The sequence below is a fragment of the Lolium perenne genome, chromosome 6 (assembly GCF_019359855.2).
Source record: "Lolium perenne isolate Kyuss_39 chromosome 6, Kyuss_2.0, whole genome shotgun sequence".
Classification (NCBI taxonomy): domain Eukaryota; kingdom Viridiplantae; phylum Streptophyta; class Magnoliopsida; order Poales; family Poaceae; genus Lolium; species Lolium perenne.
In genome coordinates, this window is record NC_067249.2 from 109,632,454 (window position 1) to 109,649,657 (window position 17,204).

Below are 17,204 nucleotides of genomic sequence, written 5' to 3' on the forward strand. Positions count from 1 at the left end.
TAAGCTTTCGATACATAGTTACCTAGTCCTTATGACCATGAGATCATGTAAATCACTTATACCGGAAAGGTACTTTGATTACACCAAACACCACTGCGTAAATGGGTGGCTATAAAGGTGGGATTAAGTATCCGGAAAGTATGAGTTGAGGCATATGGATCAACAGTGGGATTTGTCCATCCCGATGACGGATAGATATACTCTGGGCCCTCTCGGTGGAATGTCGTCTAATGTCTTGCAAGCATATGAATGAGTTCATAAGAGACCACATACCACGGTACGAGTAAAGAGTACTTGTCAGGAGACGAGGTTGAACAAGGTATAGAGTGATACCGAAGATCAAACCTCGGACAAGTAAAATATCGCGAGACAAAGGGAATTGGTAATGTATGTGAATGGTTCATTCGATCACTAAAGTCATCGTTGAATATGTGGGAGCCATTATGGATCTCCAGATCCCGCTATTGGTTATTGGTCGGAGTGAGTACTCAACCATGTCCGCATAGTTCTCGAACCGTAGGGTGACACACTTAAAGTTGGATGTTGAAATGGCAGCACTTGAATTATGGAATGGAGTTCGAATATTTGTTCGGAGTCCCGGATGAGATCCCGGACATCACGAGGAGTTCCGGAATGGTCCGGAGAATAAGATTCATATATAGGATGTCATTTTATGTGAAATAAAATGTCGCGGAAGGTTCTATGGAAGGTTCTAGAAAAGTCCGGAAGAAACCACCAAGGAAGGTGGAGTCCACAAGGGACTCCACCTCCATGGCCGGCCAGCCCTAGTGGGGGTGGAGTCCCAAGTGGACTCCACCATAGGGGGCCGACCACCCCACATGGGAGGTGGGAATCCCACCTTTGGGTGGGAGTCCTAGTTGGGCTAGGTTTCCCCCCTCCTATGGAAGGTTTTGGTTTCGGGTCTTATTCGAAGACTTGGACACCAACACTTGGGATCCACCTATATAATGAGGGGCCAAGGGAGGGGGCCGGCCACCCTAAGACCATAAGCTGGCCGCCCCCCTTGAGTGGCCGGCCACCCCCTCCCAAACCCTAGCTTTGCTCCTCCACTCCATATTGCCCGCGTAGCTTAGCGAAGCTCCGCCGGACTTCTACACCGCCACCGACACCACGCCGTCGTGCTGTCGGATTCAAGAGGAGCTACTACTTCCGCTGCCCGCTGGAACGGGGAGGTGGACGTCGTCTTCATCAACAACCGAACGTGTGACCGAGTACGGAGGTGCTGCCCGTTCGTGGCGCCGGAACCGATCGTGATCAAGATCTTCTACGCGCTTTTGCAAGCGGCAAGTGATCGTCTACCGCAGCAACAAGAGCCTCATCTTGTAGGCTTTGGAATCTCTTCAAGGGTGAGACTCGATACCCCCTCGTTGCTACCGTCTTCTAGATTGCATCTTGGCTTGGATTGCGTGTTCGCCGTAGGAAAATTTTTGTTTTTCTATGCAACGTTATCCTACAGTGGTATCAGAGCCGTGTCTATGCATAGATGGTTGCACGAGTAGAACACAATGGTTTGTGGGCGTTGATGCTCTTGTTATCTTTAGTTTGAGTACTTTGCATCTTTATGGCATAGTGGGATGAAGCGGCTCGGACTAACTTTACATGACCGCGTTCATGAGACTTGTTCCTCGTTCGACATGCAACTTGTATTGCATAAGAGGCTTTGCGGGTGTCTGTCTCTCCTACTATAGTAAAGATTCAATTTACTCTTCTATTGAAAACATTAGTATCAACGTTGTGGTTCATGTTCGTAGGTAGATTAGATCTCTCTCGAAAACCCTAAACCACGTAAAATATGCAAACCAAATTAGAGACGTCTAACTTGTTTTTGCAGGGTTTGGTGATGTGATATGGCCATAATGTGATGATGAATATGTATGAGATGATCATTATTGTATTGTGGCAACTGGCAGGAGCCTTATGGTTGTCTTTAAATTTCATGTTGAGTAGTATTTCAAAGTAGTTGTAATAGTTGCTACATGGAGGACAATCATGAAGACGGCGCCATTGACCTTGACGCTATGCCGACGATGATGGAGATCATGCCCGAAGATGATGGAGATCATATCCGTGCTTTGGAGATGAAGATCAAAGGCGCAAGAACAAAAGGGCCATATCATATCACATATGAAGCGCATGTGATGTTAATCCTTTTTATGCATCTTATTTTGCTTAGATCGCGACGGTAGCATTATAAGATGATCCCTCACTAAAATCTCAAGATAATAAAGTGTTCATCCTTAGTAGCACCGTTGCCAAGTCTTGCCGTTTCGAAGCACCTCGTGATGATCGGGTGTGATAGATTCAATAAGTACATATGACGGGTGCAAGACAGTTTTGCACATGCGGATACTAAGGTGGCCTTGACGAGCCTAGCATGTACAGACATGGTCTCGGAACACGTGATACCGAAAGGTAGAGCATGAATCATATGGTTGATATGATGAACACTTTGAGTGTTCGCCATTGAAATCACACCTTTTCTCGTGATGATCGGGTTTAGGTGCGGTGGATTTGGTTCATGTGATCACTAAGACAATGCGAGGGATATTGTTTTGAGTGGGAGTTCACTTAGTTTTTTAATTATATTGAATTAAAATTTGAACTCAATTTGTCATAAACTTAGTCTAAACTATTGCAAATATATGTTGTAGAGATGGCGTCCCCAATCAATTTTAATCAGTTCCTAGAGAAAGAGAAACTTAAGAGCAACGGTAGCAACTTCACCGAATGTTTCCGTCATGTGAGGATCTTCCTCTCTGGCGGAAATCTGCAATTTGTGCTTGATGCACCGCTAGGTGACCCTCCTGAGAAGATGAATCCGATGAAGTAAAAGCATTTACGCGACTCGGAAAACTCGGTACTCTCAAGTTCGGTGTGCCATCTGTGCGATCTGGAATCCGATCTTCAAAAACGTTTTGAGCACCATGATCCTCATGAGTTGATGAATGAGCTGAAAGCTATATTCGAGACTCATGCGGCCGTGGAATGCTATGAAGCATCGAAACATTTCTTCGTTTGTATGATGGAAGAAGGCAGCTCCGTTAGTGAGCACATGCTCGCCATGACCGGGCATGCGAAGAAACTCGGTGACTTGGGAATAGTGATTCCTAACAGATCGGGGATTAATCGTGTCCTTCAATCACTTGCCACCAAGTTACAAGAACTTTGTGATGAACTACAATATGCGAACATGAACAAGGAGTTACCTGAACTCTTTGGCATGCTAAAAGCTGCTGAGATTGAGATCAAGAAAGAGCACCAAGTGTTGATGGTCAACAAGACCACCAGTTTCAAGAAACAGGGCAAGTCTAAGGGAAAATTCAAGAAGGGTGGCAAGAAAGCTGCCACGCCTCCTATGAAGCCTAAGAACGGCCCTAAGCCCGATCTTTGAGTGTTATTCTTGCAAGGAGAAGGGACACCGGAAGCGTAATTGCTCCAAGTATCGGCTGATCTGAAGAGCGGCCTTGTCAAGAAGAAGAAAGAAGGTATATTTGATATACATGTTATAGATGTTCATTTCACTTTGGTTCTCGTTCTAGTACACGGGTATTTGATCTTGGTTCGGTTGCTCATATTTGTAACTCAAAGCAGGAACTAAAGAATAAACGACAAGCTGCTGAAAGATGAAGTGACGATGCGCGTTGGAAACGGATCCAAGGTCAATGTGATCGCAGTCGGCACACTTCCTCTACATCTACCTTCGGGATTAGTTTTAAGCCTAAATAATTGCTATTATGTACTGCGTTGAGCATGAACATTATATCTGGATCTTGTTTAATGCAAGACGGTTATTCATTCAAGTCTGAGAATAATGGTTGTTCTATTTTTATGAATAATATCTTTTATGGTCGAGCACCACAAAAGAATGGCTTATTTCTATTAGATCTCGATAGTAGTGATACGCATATACATAACATTGATGCTAAGCGAATTAAACTTAATGATAATTCTACTTATATGTGGCAATCGTCTTGGTCATATTGGAGTGAAACGCATGAAGAAACTCCATCTTGATGGATTACTTGAATCACTTGACTTTGAGTCACTTGATAGATGCGAAGCATGTCTAATGGGAAAAATGACAAAGACTCCATTTTACGGTATGATGGAGCGAGCTACGACTTATTGGAAATCATACATACCGATGTATGTGGACCAATGAGCGTAGCATCGCGCGGTGGTTATCGTTATGTTCTAACCTTCACGGATGATCTGAGTAGATATGGGTATATCTATTTCATGAAACATAAATCCGAAACTTTCGAGAAGTTTAAGGAATTTCAAAGTGAAGTAGAAAATCAACGTAACAAGAAGATCAAATTTCTACGATCTGATCGTGGAGGTGAATATCTGAGTTATGAGTTTGGCATGCATTTAAAGAAATGCGGAATACTTTCACAATTGACACCGCCGGGAACACCTCAACGAAACGGTGTGTCCGAACGTCGTAATCGAACTCTCTTAGATATGGTTCGTAGTATGATGTCTCTTCTTGATTTGCCGTTATCTTTTTGGAGTTATGCATTAGAGACAGCCGCATTCACTTTAAATAGAGCACCATCAAAATCCGTAGAAACGACACCGTATGAATTATGGTTTAATAAGAAACCTAAGCTGTCGTTCTGAAAGTTTGGGGTTGCGAAGCCTATGTAAAGAAGTTACAACCGGACAAGCTAGAACCCAAAGCGGAGAAATGCGTCTTCATAGGATACCCTAAGGAAACTATAGGGTACACTTTCTATCACAGATCCGAAGGCAAAATCTTTGTTGCTAAGAACGGAACCTTTCTTGAGAAAGAATTTCTCACTAAAGAAGTGACTGGAAGAAAAGTAGAACTTCGATGAGATTGATGAATCTATACTCGTTGATCGAGTAGCGCGATGCGGAAGTTGTACTGTACCGCCTACACCGGCAACAGAGGAAGCTAATGATAATGATCATGAAACTTCGAACGAGGAAACTACGAACCTCGCAGATCGACAAGGGAACGTGCCACTCCTGATTGGTATGATCCTTGTCTAAATGTCATGATTGTGGATAACAATGATGAGGACCTGCGACGTATGAAGAAGCGATGATGAGCCCAGATTCCAACAAATGGCAAGAAGCCATGAAATCCGAAATGGGATCCATGTATGATAACAAAGTATGGACTTTGGTAGACTTACCCGATAGCCGTAAGGCTGTCGAGAATAAATGGATCTTCAAGAGAAAAAGCAGATGTCGATGGTAATATTCTGTCTATAAAGCTCGACTTGTCGCAAAGGGTTTCCGACAAATTCAAGGAGTTGACTACGATGAGACATTCTCACCTGTAGCGAAGCTAAAATCTGTGAGGATTTTGTTAGCAATAGCTGCATTTTTCGATTATGAGATTTGGCGAGATGGATGTCAAAACGGCGTTCCTTAATGGAGACATTGAGGAAGAGTTGTATATGGTACAACCCAAAGGTTTTGTCGATCCTAAAAATGCTTGACAAAGTATGCAAACTTCAGCGTTCAATCTATGGACTGAAGCAAGCATCAAGAAGTTGGAACCGACGCTTTGATAAGGTGATCAAAGACTTCGGGTTTATACAGTGTCATGGAGAGGCCTGTATTTACAAGAAAGTGAGTGGGAGCTCTGTAGCATTCCTGATATTATATGTAGATGACATATTATTGATCGGGAATGATATAGAACTATTAAGCAGTGTTAAGGGTTATTTGAATAATAGTTTTTCAATGAAAGACCTTGGTGAAGCATCGTATATATTAGGCATCAAGATTTATAGAGATAGATCAAGACGCCTAATAGGGCTATCACAGAGTACATATCTGGACAAGATTCTAAAGAAGTTTAGAATGGACGAAAGTAAGAAAGGGTTCTTACCTATGTTACCTGGATAGGTATTGAGTAAAACTCCAGGACCGGCTACGGCGGAAGAATGAGAAAGGATGGGTACCATCCCCTATGCTTCGGCGATAGGCTCTATTATGTATGCCATGCTATGTACAAGACCGGATATAGCACATGCTTTGTTAGTTTGACTAGCGAGATATCAAAGTGATCCGGGAATGGAACAACGGACAGCGGTCAAGAATATCTGAAGTACTTGAAAAGAACTAAGGATATGTTTCTTTGTTATGGAGGTGACCAAGAGCTCGTTGTAACAAGTTACACCGATGCAAGTTGGAACAACGATCACGATGACTCTAAGTCACAATGCAGGTACGTGTTTATATTGAATGGTGCTGCGATGGCTGGGCAAGCTCGAAGCAGTGCACGGTGGCGAAGTCTTCAACAGAATCGAGTACATAAGCGGCTTCGGAGGCTTCATCGAAGCGGTATGGATGAAGAGGTTCATTGTAGAGCTCGGTGTGGTTCCTAGTGCATTGGACCCATTAATCATTCTTTGTGATAACATGGGTGCCATCGCCAATGCACAAGAGCCAAGGTCACACAAGAGGCTGAAGCATATCAAGCTGCGTTACCACTCGATTCGCGAGTACATCGAAGATGGAGAAGTAAAGATTTGCAAAGTACACACCGATCCGAATGTAGCAGATCCGTTGACTAAAGCTCTCCCTAGGGCAAAGCATGACCAACACCAGAATGCCATGGGTGTTAGGTATATTACAATGTAATCTAGATTATTGACTCTAGTGCAAGTGGGAGAATGAAGGAGATATGCCCTAGAGGCAATAATAAAGTGGTTATTATTTATATCTTTATGTTTATGATAAATGTTTATATATCATGCTAGAATTGTATTAACCGAAACATTAGTACATGTGTGATATGTAGACAAACAAGAAGTCCCTAGTATGCCTCTTAAACTAGCTTGTTGATTAATGGATGATTAGTTTCATAATCATGAACATTGGATGTTATTAATAACAAGGTTATGTCATTGTGTGAATGATATAATGGACACACCCAATTAAGCGTAGCATAAGATCTCGTCATTAAGTTATTTGCTATAAGCTTTCGATACATAGTTACCTAGTCCTTATGACCATGAGATCATGTAAATCACTTATACCGGAAAGGTACTTTGATTACACCAAACACCACTGCGTAAATGGGTGGCTATAAAGGTGGGTTTAAGTATCCGAAAGTATGAGTTGAGGCATATGGTTCAACTGTTTGATTTGTCCATCCCGATTACGGATAGATATACTCTGGGCCCTCTCGGTGGAATGTCGTCTAATGTCTTGCAAGCATATGAATGAGTTCATAAGAGACCACATACCACGGTACGAGTAAAGAGTATTTATCGGAGACGAGGTTGAACAAGGTATAGAGTGATACCGAAGATCAAACCTCGGACAAGTAAAATATCGCGAGACAAAGGGAATTGGTAATGTATGTGAATGGTTCATTCGATCACTAAAGTCATCGTTGAATATGTGGGAGCCATTATGGATCTCCAGATCCCGCTATTGGTTATTGGTCGGAGTGAGTACTCAACCATGTCCGCATAGTTCTCGAACCGTAGGGTGACACACTTAAAGTTGGATGTTGAAATGGCAGCACTTGAATTATGGAATGGAGTTCGAATATTTGTTCGGAGTCCGGATGAGATCCGGACATCACGAGGAGTTAGGAATGGTCAGGAGAATAAGATTCATATATAGGATGTCATTTTATGTGAAATAAAATGTCGCGGAAGGTTCTATGGAAGGTTCTAGAAGGTTCTAGAAAAGTCCGGAAGAAACCACCAAGGAAGGTGGAGTCCACAAGGGACTCCACCTCCATGGCCGGCCAGCCCTAGTGGGGGTGGAGTCCCAAGTGGACTCCACCATAGGGGGCCGGCCCCCCCCCACATGGGAGGTGGGAATCCCACCTTTGGGTGGGAGTCCTAGTTGGGCTAGGTTTCCCCCCTCCTATGGAAGGTTTTGGTTTCGGGTCTTATTCGAAGACTTGGACACCAACACTTGGGATCCACCTATATAATGAGGGGCCAAGGGAGGGGGCCGGCCACCCTAAGACCATAAGCTGGCCGCCCCCCTTGAGTGGCCGGCCACCCCCTCCCAAACCCTAGCTTTGCTCCTCCACTCCATATTGCCCGCGTAGCTTAGCGAAGCTCCGCCGGACTTCTACACCGCCACCGACACCACGCCGTCGTGCTGTCGGATTCAAGAGGAGCTACTACTTCCGCTGCCCGCTGGAACGGGGAGGTGGACGTCGTCTTCATCAACAACCGAACGTGTGACCGAGTACGGAGGTGCTGCCCGTTCGTGGCGCCGGAACCGATCGTGATCAAGATCTTCTACGCGCTTTTGCAAGCGGCAAGTGATCGTCTACCGCAGCAACAAGAGCCTCATCTTGTAGGCTTTGGAATCTCTTCAAGGGTGAGACTCGATACCCCCTCGTTGCTACCGTCTTCTAGATTGCATCTTGGCTTGGATTGCGTGTTCGCCGTAGGAAAATTTTTGTTTTTCTATGCAACGTTATCCTACAAGAATATGCAGGATTTCTTTACCCATGTCATCAATGATAGGGGTAATGAAGGCAAGGGAGTAACACTATCGGACTTCCAAAATGCAAGACCACTACCATTTACATCAGCTCCAGAACCAATGGACGCTGAAGATTGGCTCATGGATACGGAACGGAAGTTGAAGACCGTTGGTTGTAACGATGAGGAGAAGATTAGATTCACCACTTATCTGTTGTCAGGACCAGCAGCATCATGGTGGGAGAACCTTGTAGCAGTACACCCTCCAGATAAGGTATTCACCTGGGAGGAGTTCAAGAAGAAGTTTCGGGATGCTCATGTTCCGGACAGCGTGGTGGAGCTAAAGAAGAGGGAGTTTGAAGAACTAAGGCAGAATACTGCACCAATCATGCAGTATGTTCGGGATTTCAATAGGTTATCCAGGTATGCACCTGAGGATGTGGATACAGAGGAGAAGCGGAAGAAGCGGTTCATGAAAGGCATGAATCCATACATGAAGATGCAATCGAGGTTGGCACGGACTGCCGAATTCCGAGAACCGATTGACTCGGCAATCACTTTCGAGGATGACTACGAGCAAGTCCGGGAGGACGGGAGGAAGAGAGCTCGTATAGAGCCAAGGAAGTACCCAATCGGTAAACCATTACCTGATCGGAGTTTCAAACCTCGATACGGACCTACTGCGGTAATCAATACAACCGGGGAGGTCGAGTCGAACCCAATTAACCGAGATCATCTGCAAGTTGTGGCACGAGAGGGCATTTGCGGAAGGACATCGAAACCCAGAATCATCTGCTATGGTTGTGGGAAGGAAGGACACATCAAGCCGGAGTGTCCGAACAAGTCATCTTGGAGCGGACAGAGCTCTGGAGGACGAGGTGGAAACAACAACAACAACAACAATAACCGCAACTATAACTACAACAACAAGAAGGGAAAGCCTTATGGGAAGCTGAATTGCACATCTTTGGAACAAGCGGAAGAGTCAGATCAAACAGTCTTAGGTACGCTAAGCATTCTTACTCATCCTGGCAAAGTATTATTTGATACTGGAGCAACCACATCATTTCTTGCATTGGAATTTGTGGAAAAATTCGGGCTTAGATGTTCTAAGTTAGAAACCCCTATAACTGTCCTATCCGCGGGGGGAACGATCTTAGTAACCCACGTGAAAGAAGCACAAGTCCTAACCATATGCGACTGTGTGTATTTCGCGGACCTATTCATCATACCCATGAAGGACATATCAGTCATCTTAGGGATGGATTGGTTGACAGAAAATGGAGCGGTGATTAACTGTGGAGACAAAACAGTATCACTTCGCAACTCCATAGGAGGTCGAATAGTGTTCCAAGGAGATAGGTACAGTGAGTTGGAGATCGGATTGGAACTCAATAGCTTGAAGGAAGTGAGAATTGAAGATATCCCTGTAGTGAATGAGTTTAAGGATGTATTTCCTAAGGAACTACCGGGAATGCCACCCGATAGAGAGATTGAATTCACAATCGATCTGATCCCAGGCACAGCACCGGTATTGGCAGTTCCTGAACCTGGAAAGGATTATACGGTGTATTGTGATGCTTCCAAGAATGGACTTGGATGTGTTCTTATGCAAGATCGGAAGGTAATCACTTATGGATCAAGACAGTTGAAACCACGTGAACACAACTACCCAGTACATGATCTCGAGTTAGCAGCAGTTGTGTATGCTCTGAAGAGTTGGAGACAATTTCTATATGGATCCAAGTGTGAGTTATACACCGATCGCAAAAGCTTGAAATATTTCTTCACCCAGAAAGAATTAAACATGAGGCAGAAGAGATGGCTAGAGTTGATTAAGGATTACGATCTTAAGATCAACTATACCCCAGGCAAAGCTAATGTAGTAGCAGATGCTTTAAGTAGGAAGAGTACGGAGAATCAACCTACGGAATGGGAGATTCCAAAGGAACTTCGGAAAGAGTTAGAGGATGCTCAGATTTTGTTTATTCAAGGTGATGTCAAAGGAAGTATAGCAACCATGAGGATTATGGATGAGATGTACTCAGACTTGAAATATGAGATTATCCGAAAGCAAGCGGATGATTTGTTCATTCAAGAGGAGATCAAAAGGATTGGCAAAGGAAGACCATCGGAATTCCATCTAGGGGATTTTGATTCATTATACTTCCAGAAAAGGATCTGTGTACCAGATGATCCAGAAGTGAAGTCAATCATATTAAAAGAAGCACATGAAACCCCTTATTCCATACACCCGGGAAGTACGAAGATGTATATGGATTTGAAGGAGATGTTCTGGTGGAACAACATGAAAAGAGAAATAGCATAATATGTCTCAGAATGTCATACATGTCAACGAGTGAAGGCAGAGCATCAAAGTCCTGCGGGATTACTCAAACCACTAGAGATACCGGAATGGAAATGGGATGAAATAGGAATGGATTTTGTTACTGGTTTACCAATGACTAGTAAGAAGAAGGATATGATATGGGTAATAGTGGACAGACTTACCAAGAGTGCTCATTTCATAGCCGTAAACACAAAAGATACTGCGGAAAAGCTTGTGGATATATATGTAAAGGAAATTGTGAGTAAGCATGGAGTACCAAAGAAGATAGTCTCAGATAGAGGTTCGATTTTCACATCAGCATTCTGGAAACAACTACAAGAATCTTTGGGATCCAAGTTGGATTTCAGTACAGCATATCATCCACAAACCGGAGGACAAACCGAAAGAACCAATCAGATACTAGAAGACATGCTTAGAGCTTGTGCTCTAAACTTTGGAGGCTCATGGGAGGATCATTTACCTTTAGCGGAGTTCTCATATAACAATAGTTATCAGAGTAGCATTCAGATGGCACCGTACGAAACCTTTGTACGGAAGGAAGTGTAGATCACCAATTTGTTGGTTTGAAACTGGAGAAAACAAGGAGTTTACACCGGACTACATCAAGGAGAGACAAGACGTCATCGAGGTGATCCGAGATAGACTCAAGATAGCTCAGAGTCGTCAGAAGAGTTACGCCGACTTAAAAAGAAGAGATTGGGAACCGAAAGTGGGAGACATGGTTTATCTGAAGGTTAGCCCAATGAAAGGACTTAAGAGGTTCGGAGTGAAAGGAAAGTTAAGCCCTCGATATATCGGACCATTTAAGATACTCAGTCAGAATCGAGGAACAGCTTTTGAGTTGGAGTTACCGGCACAATTAAGTCAAGTTCATAATGTATTTCATGTATCACAACTCAGAAAATGTTTGAAGGCACCGGATGATCCTATCACATATGAAGAAATAGAATTGCAATCTGACCTAACTTATGTGGAAAGGCCTGAAAAGATCTTAGAAGTTCAATGGAAGAAGTTAAGAAACAGGGCAATCAAATATTGTAAAGTGCAATGGCAACATCATCCTGAGCGAGAAGCAACTTGGGAGACGGAAGAAGAACTCAGGAAGTCTTACCCCGAGATGTTCAGGTACCAAATCTTAACTTCGGGACGAAGTTTCTGTTAAGGGGGAGAGGCTGTAATAACCCAGAACATAGGAACAACGAAGGGTAGATTTAGAAATGGGATGTGCATTTCATTGCAAAACGGGGGAAATTTTCGCGCCTTATTGCAACTAAACCTAAGAGGGATCGAGGTTCTCTCTCATTTTGCACTTAGGGTTAGGCATTGTGAGTTAGGGAAATTTCGACATGATCTCTTTTGTATCTTGTTGATTTGGGGAATTGATTTCATTTGACAAGTGTCAAAACATTTAACAATAAGTATTGAACAAAATGAAAATGGAATTCATAATTTAAAAACACAACTCATGAATTCAAATCACTTTGAATTTCAAAGTGAATCACAAATACAATATTTATTCCAGAATATAAATGTCACATAATCAAAAGCTCATAAACAAAAACTTGGGCTTTATTGATAACAACACAGATTACAAAGTCTTTACAATATTCTTGATACAAGAATTGATAAATAAGAAACAGAAATGAAAATGAAGATTACAAGTTTATTCCTAAACTAAAACCTAGACTAAATGGCTTGGAGAGTATCTTCTGGCCATGTCCATCTTCACAAACCTGCAATAATAAAGCACCAACACTAGCCAGAATATAAGTGTTAGCTCAAGATTCAGTTTAGACAGTTAGCAAGTGACACAATATTCAGTTTGGACAGAACCAAGTCACAGCACACTTGTGCTTGTCCAAAACCAGGGACAGCACAAGATAAGGGCAGCAGCAGACCAAACCCGAGCACACACCGGGCTCAAGTTTCAAAGCATATGAGAGCACACGGCTCAAGTGTCTTTGGCGACAACAGCAAGGCCATGCAAAAGCATAGTCACCAAGCATGCCAGGCTTGTGTGTCAATGCAGGGAGAGAAGTAGGGATCATATAAAAGGAGTACAAACCCTAAAACCAGTGACCAGTCGACCAGATAAGATCACCAGGTGGGGGGAAGCAAAAACAAGCATAGTTCATCTGTTCTTGAGCAAGAACAGAACCAACACACACAACCATTCAAGCCACCAGAGATCATGGTGACCTAGAAGATCATCCAAGCTCTGGAGGTGAAGGGCTGTGAACAAACCCAAGTCTGCATCAACAAAGCATTACTTTCTAGGAGCTGGAACAAGGTATACCTAGTTCCTGGAAAAGATCCAATGGATCTAATCCATCATATGCATAAGCATGGGATGAGCAGATGCTCATATGGGTAGATCATCACTTGGTTTTCACTAAGGATTCTTGCCGGTCAAAAGCTACTAAGACAGAAACCATCCGGATACGAGATCATGTGCACGAGAGGCTAGAAAGCATGCACAGATGCACACTAGCAAGATCACATGCATGAGATAGCACCGATAGATAGCATAGATTAGCAGCTAAGACTACACAGAAGATCCTAAGCAAGCAACCATCAGAAACCCTAGATTTCTTCACAGGCAAGCATATTGGCATTCATACTTACTATGATCCCCTAATATGCAAGCAAAGTTGAGTAGCCAACAAGATCCAACCAATCATGTGAGCAACCGATCGGTAGCAAGGCTACCGAGGTCACATCACACTTAGCACCAATTAACGAAAGCCAAATAGATCACATCACTATCCAGAAATGGATTCAGATTTTAATTGCTTGTAAAAGAATCATGAACAGCAAACTCATATACAAGCAAGACATTTAAATCATCACTGCATAAGCAGTTCATCATAATTAAGTAATCCAAGCATGAATTTATCACAGATCCATGCTAAGCATGACAATGACATCTTGTTAAGCAATACAACTTAATTCATAGCCACTAGAGCAAGTCTAGATAGCTAGAAATAAGCAACGGTACAAGTAAGCAACAAGACACGGGATGCTTGCGCATCAAGATCACCAGATAAGTGAATCATATAGCCACGGTGTTAGCCGGTAAACAATCATCGACAATCAATTGATCAAATTGATCAATCATAGCAAGCCAAGCTACACAGAGATTAGCCAACAAGCAAGAAATGATCCAATGGATCATTGGCTTGCATAAGAAGTCTTGAATCATATCACAGCACCTCTGGCACACACACAAGTGTCACGAGATGCAACACAAGTACACCTAGACAAGCAAGCATGATAAACCGGTAAGCATAGCAAGCCCATAAGCATGAACAGCGGGGTATATCAAGCCATAAGCAAGCACGACATAGCATGATAAGTAGAGAGCATGCTAGGAGTAGCGAGAAAAGCAAGCATAGCATGAACAAGAAGCAAAGCATCATGTGCCGATTACCAAGAAATGGTGAATGGGCCATGAGCTTGCAAATAATCGAAACACGTGCAGCGGCTTGCGCAGCCATGGCATGGCTCTAGATGATCACAGGACCACCAGAGAGCATCAGAGTATGAGGAGGAAGAAGAACAGTGGCAAGGGAGGCGCACAGAAGAGTAGGAGGAGGAGCAGAGGACCTTACCCGCGCCTGGAGGCAGAAGCTATGGCATGGCGAGGCAGTGCCCGCGCGGCCATAGCAGCTGCAAAGCCAGGGAAGTCGCCGGCGTTACGCCGACGAACACCACCACGACGGCAAAGCATGGAGACGACGGCACGGCGCGCAGCGCACCCGCGCCAGGGTCGGTCTCGGAAGCGCACACGTCGTCGGCGAGGACGAGATCTCGCCGGAGTTCGTCGAGGCGATTCTCCAGTGGATCCAGATCGAGGCGATTCGCCAGGAGAGGACGAGAGGGGAAAAACGGCGCGGACAGATCGATAGATCTGCTCGCGGCGGTTCCGAATCGATAGGTGGCTACGGCGGAGAAACTCGGCGATGGCCGGAGCAGGCGGCGGCCATGGCGGCGACGCCATCGCCACGGGGTCGCCGAGAGGCTAGGGTTAGATCGAGTAAGGAGAGGGCCGAGTGCGAGTGAGTGAGGTGGGCCGCAGGCGCCACCGAACCCAAAAGGGGGCCAGCCTATTTGGGCCGTCCCTGGGTTTGAGTTATTGGGCTGGGCCCAATATGAGTCCAGGGGGTATTTTGGTCTTTTTACATTTAATAAAAGACCAAAACTTTACCAAATTTTAATAAATCATAAACAACTTTAAAAATCCAATAAAAATTGGATTTATGAATGAAAAATAAATCTTAACAAGAATAAAATATGAAATGGAATTTATGAAACAAATTCAAAATGATGAATTTTCTAAATTTAAATAATAACTTGGAATTTAAAATTATTATTTCCTTGTAATTAAAATTCAAGGAAAAATCTCAAATAAGTTCAAATACTTATTTTCAAATATTTCAAAATGAAATTCTATTATTCCAAGTCATTTCTTTTAAAAGGGGGATTTTACCCAGAAAAATCCTATATTCCTTTTTATTCCAAAAACTATAGAGATAACTCTATAATTTCAAATTATTTTTGGAATAACTAAGGTAATTATCAAGTAAAATCATTTTACTTTAAATTGTTGTACTTTGTGTGAATTACAATGATTAATACTTTTAAATTAATTGTAAATTACCGTCAAAGACATAAATCTTAAATACAACCCTAAATTGTAATAACTCATTGGGATAAAGGGATTCAGCATAAAATAATCCATCCATGATTGCATTATTTGGATTTTCATAACATTGTCCTTACTGGGACAATGATGCTTCTTCTGAGAACCCGAGGTCCAGGTTCCATCAACCGCATTGAATCGCACTATCTCGCAGTCCACGTGCAAGTTCACCCTTGCTCATGTCAACTTGATTATTTTCTACTACTTTAATGCAAAGCTATATACTTATCATTCCTGCATCGCAAATGAAATGTTATTTTCCAACTATGAATATGACTATGTGGCTGGCAATGGAACCATGGTATGTGTTGATATGGTGGAGGTTCCATTGCAATGGGTTATATCACCCTAGGATTAATTACCAATGCCGTCCAGTGATTCTAGCGCCGTACAAATCGCGTTGACCATGAGATCTATAATGGCTCTGGGAAAGCCGGCTGTATCTTTTCCCTTCGCACGCCAACGGATCGGAGAGACGGTGGGGTCTTTAGGCTGCCCGCATAATAGGTTGGGAAATCCTTTTAAATCCCCATCCATTGGTGATGTTAATCTCTTCCGATCTAGGAAGGATTGTCCAAAGTACACCATGAGTCAAGCCGTAGTATCGGGGGAAAGTCTCCTGGAGGTGTGCGGGTGGACACATGGGTGGGTTTGCAGTCGCGGAGAAGGCGGTGTGGGCTTGGATCTTTATACCTGGCCTCACACCAAAGGAAGTGTGAACGGGGGCAAGTCCCTGCGGATGGCAAAAAGGGTGAGATCTCTTGTGGGAAAAGTAACGCACCTCTGCAGAGTGTATCAAATTGTGGCTGTCACTCCCTGTTAGGAAGGGAATCGCGAACGCGGCAGAAAGGAACTCCACGAAGTTCTAGTCAACCTGTGAAGACTGACGGGCATAGTTTTCATAATAAAAGCAACCTTTTGAAGAAATGTTTTCAAAACATGCATTGACCTGCGATTTCCTGATCAATGGTCGTAGCTAGTGCATCAAACACCTTTTATTCTTTTAGAACTTGCTGAGTACCTCTGTACTCACTTTCTTTCGACACCCTTGCTAGACTGTGATCCGGAAGTGGAGGCTATCAACGATGGAGCACCAGAAGGAAGCTACGAGTTGGTCTACGATGAACCTGATCTTACCGGCGGAGTGGAAGGCGTAGACTATGGGATAGTGTACGGACCAGATGACACGGAGGTGGAGGAGTAGTGACATACCCTAGTATCTTAGAGCCGAGCAACGTAGAATTTACCTAAATAAGTTGTTGAGCTCTTTATATATTTGTTATGAGTTGTAATCGTACTTAAGTAATATCTTAGGTTGTTCTCATAGGACCTATGAGAATACCAACTTGTTAAGACAATGTTTGTAATAAAGTATGGAGTGTTATGACCTGCAATGTTTCTGTTGTACCACTCTGAGGGATATGGCAACTTGTGAGGAAGCCCCTTCACAAAGATCATATCAACGACTTGTATACTACAACATGCAGTGGTATGCTGGGTCACCGCAATGGACGAAGGTTAGGGCGAGGTGCACGGACCGGCACGCCATGATCCTGTCAAAGAGGAGAGCTCCACTGGCAATCCAAGCCAACACCACTGCACCACCAACTTCAACTCAATCAGCGACAGAGACCCCACCAGCGACAGATACCCCACCGGTGACCGAGGCTTCACCAGCGACATATAC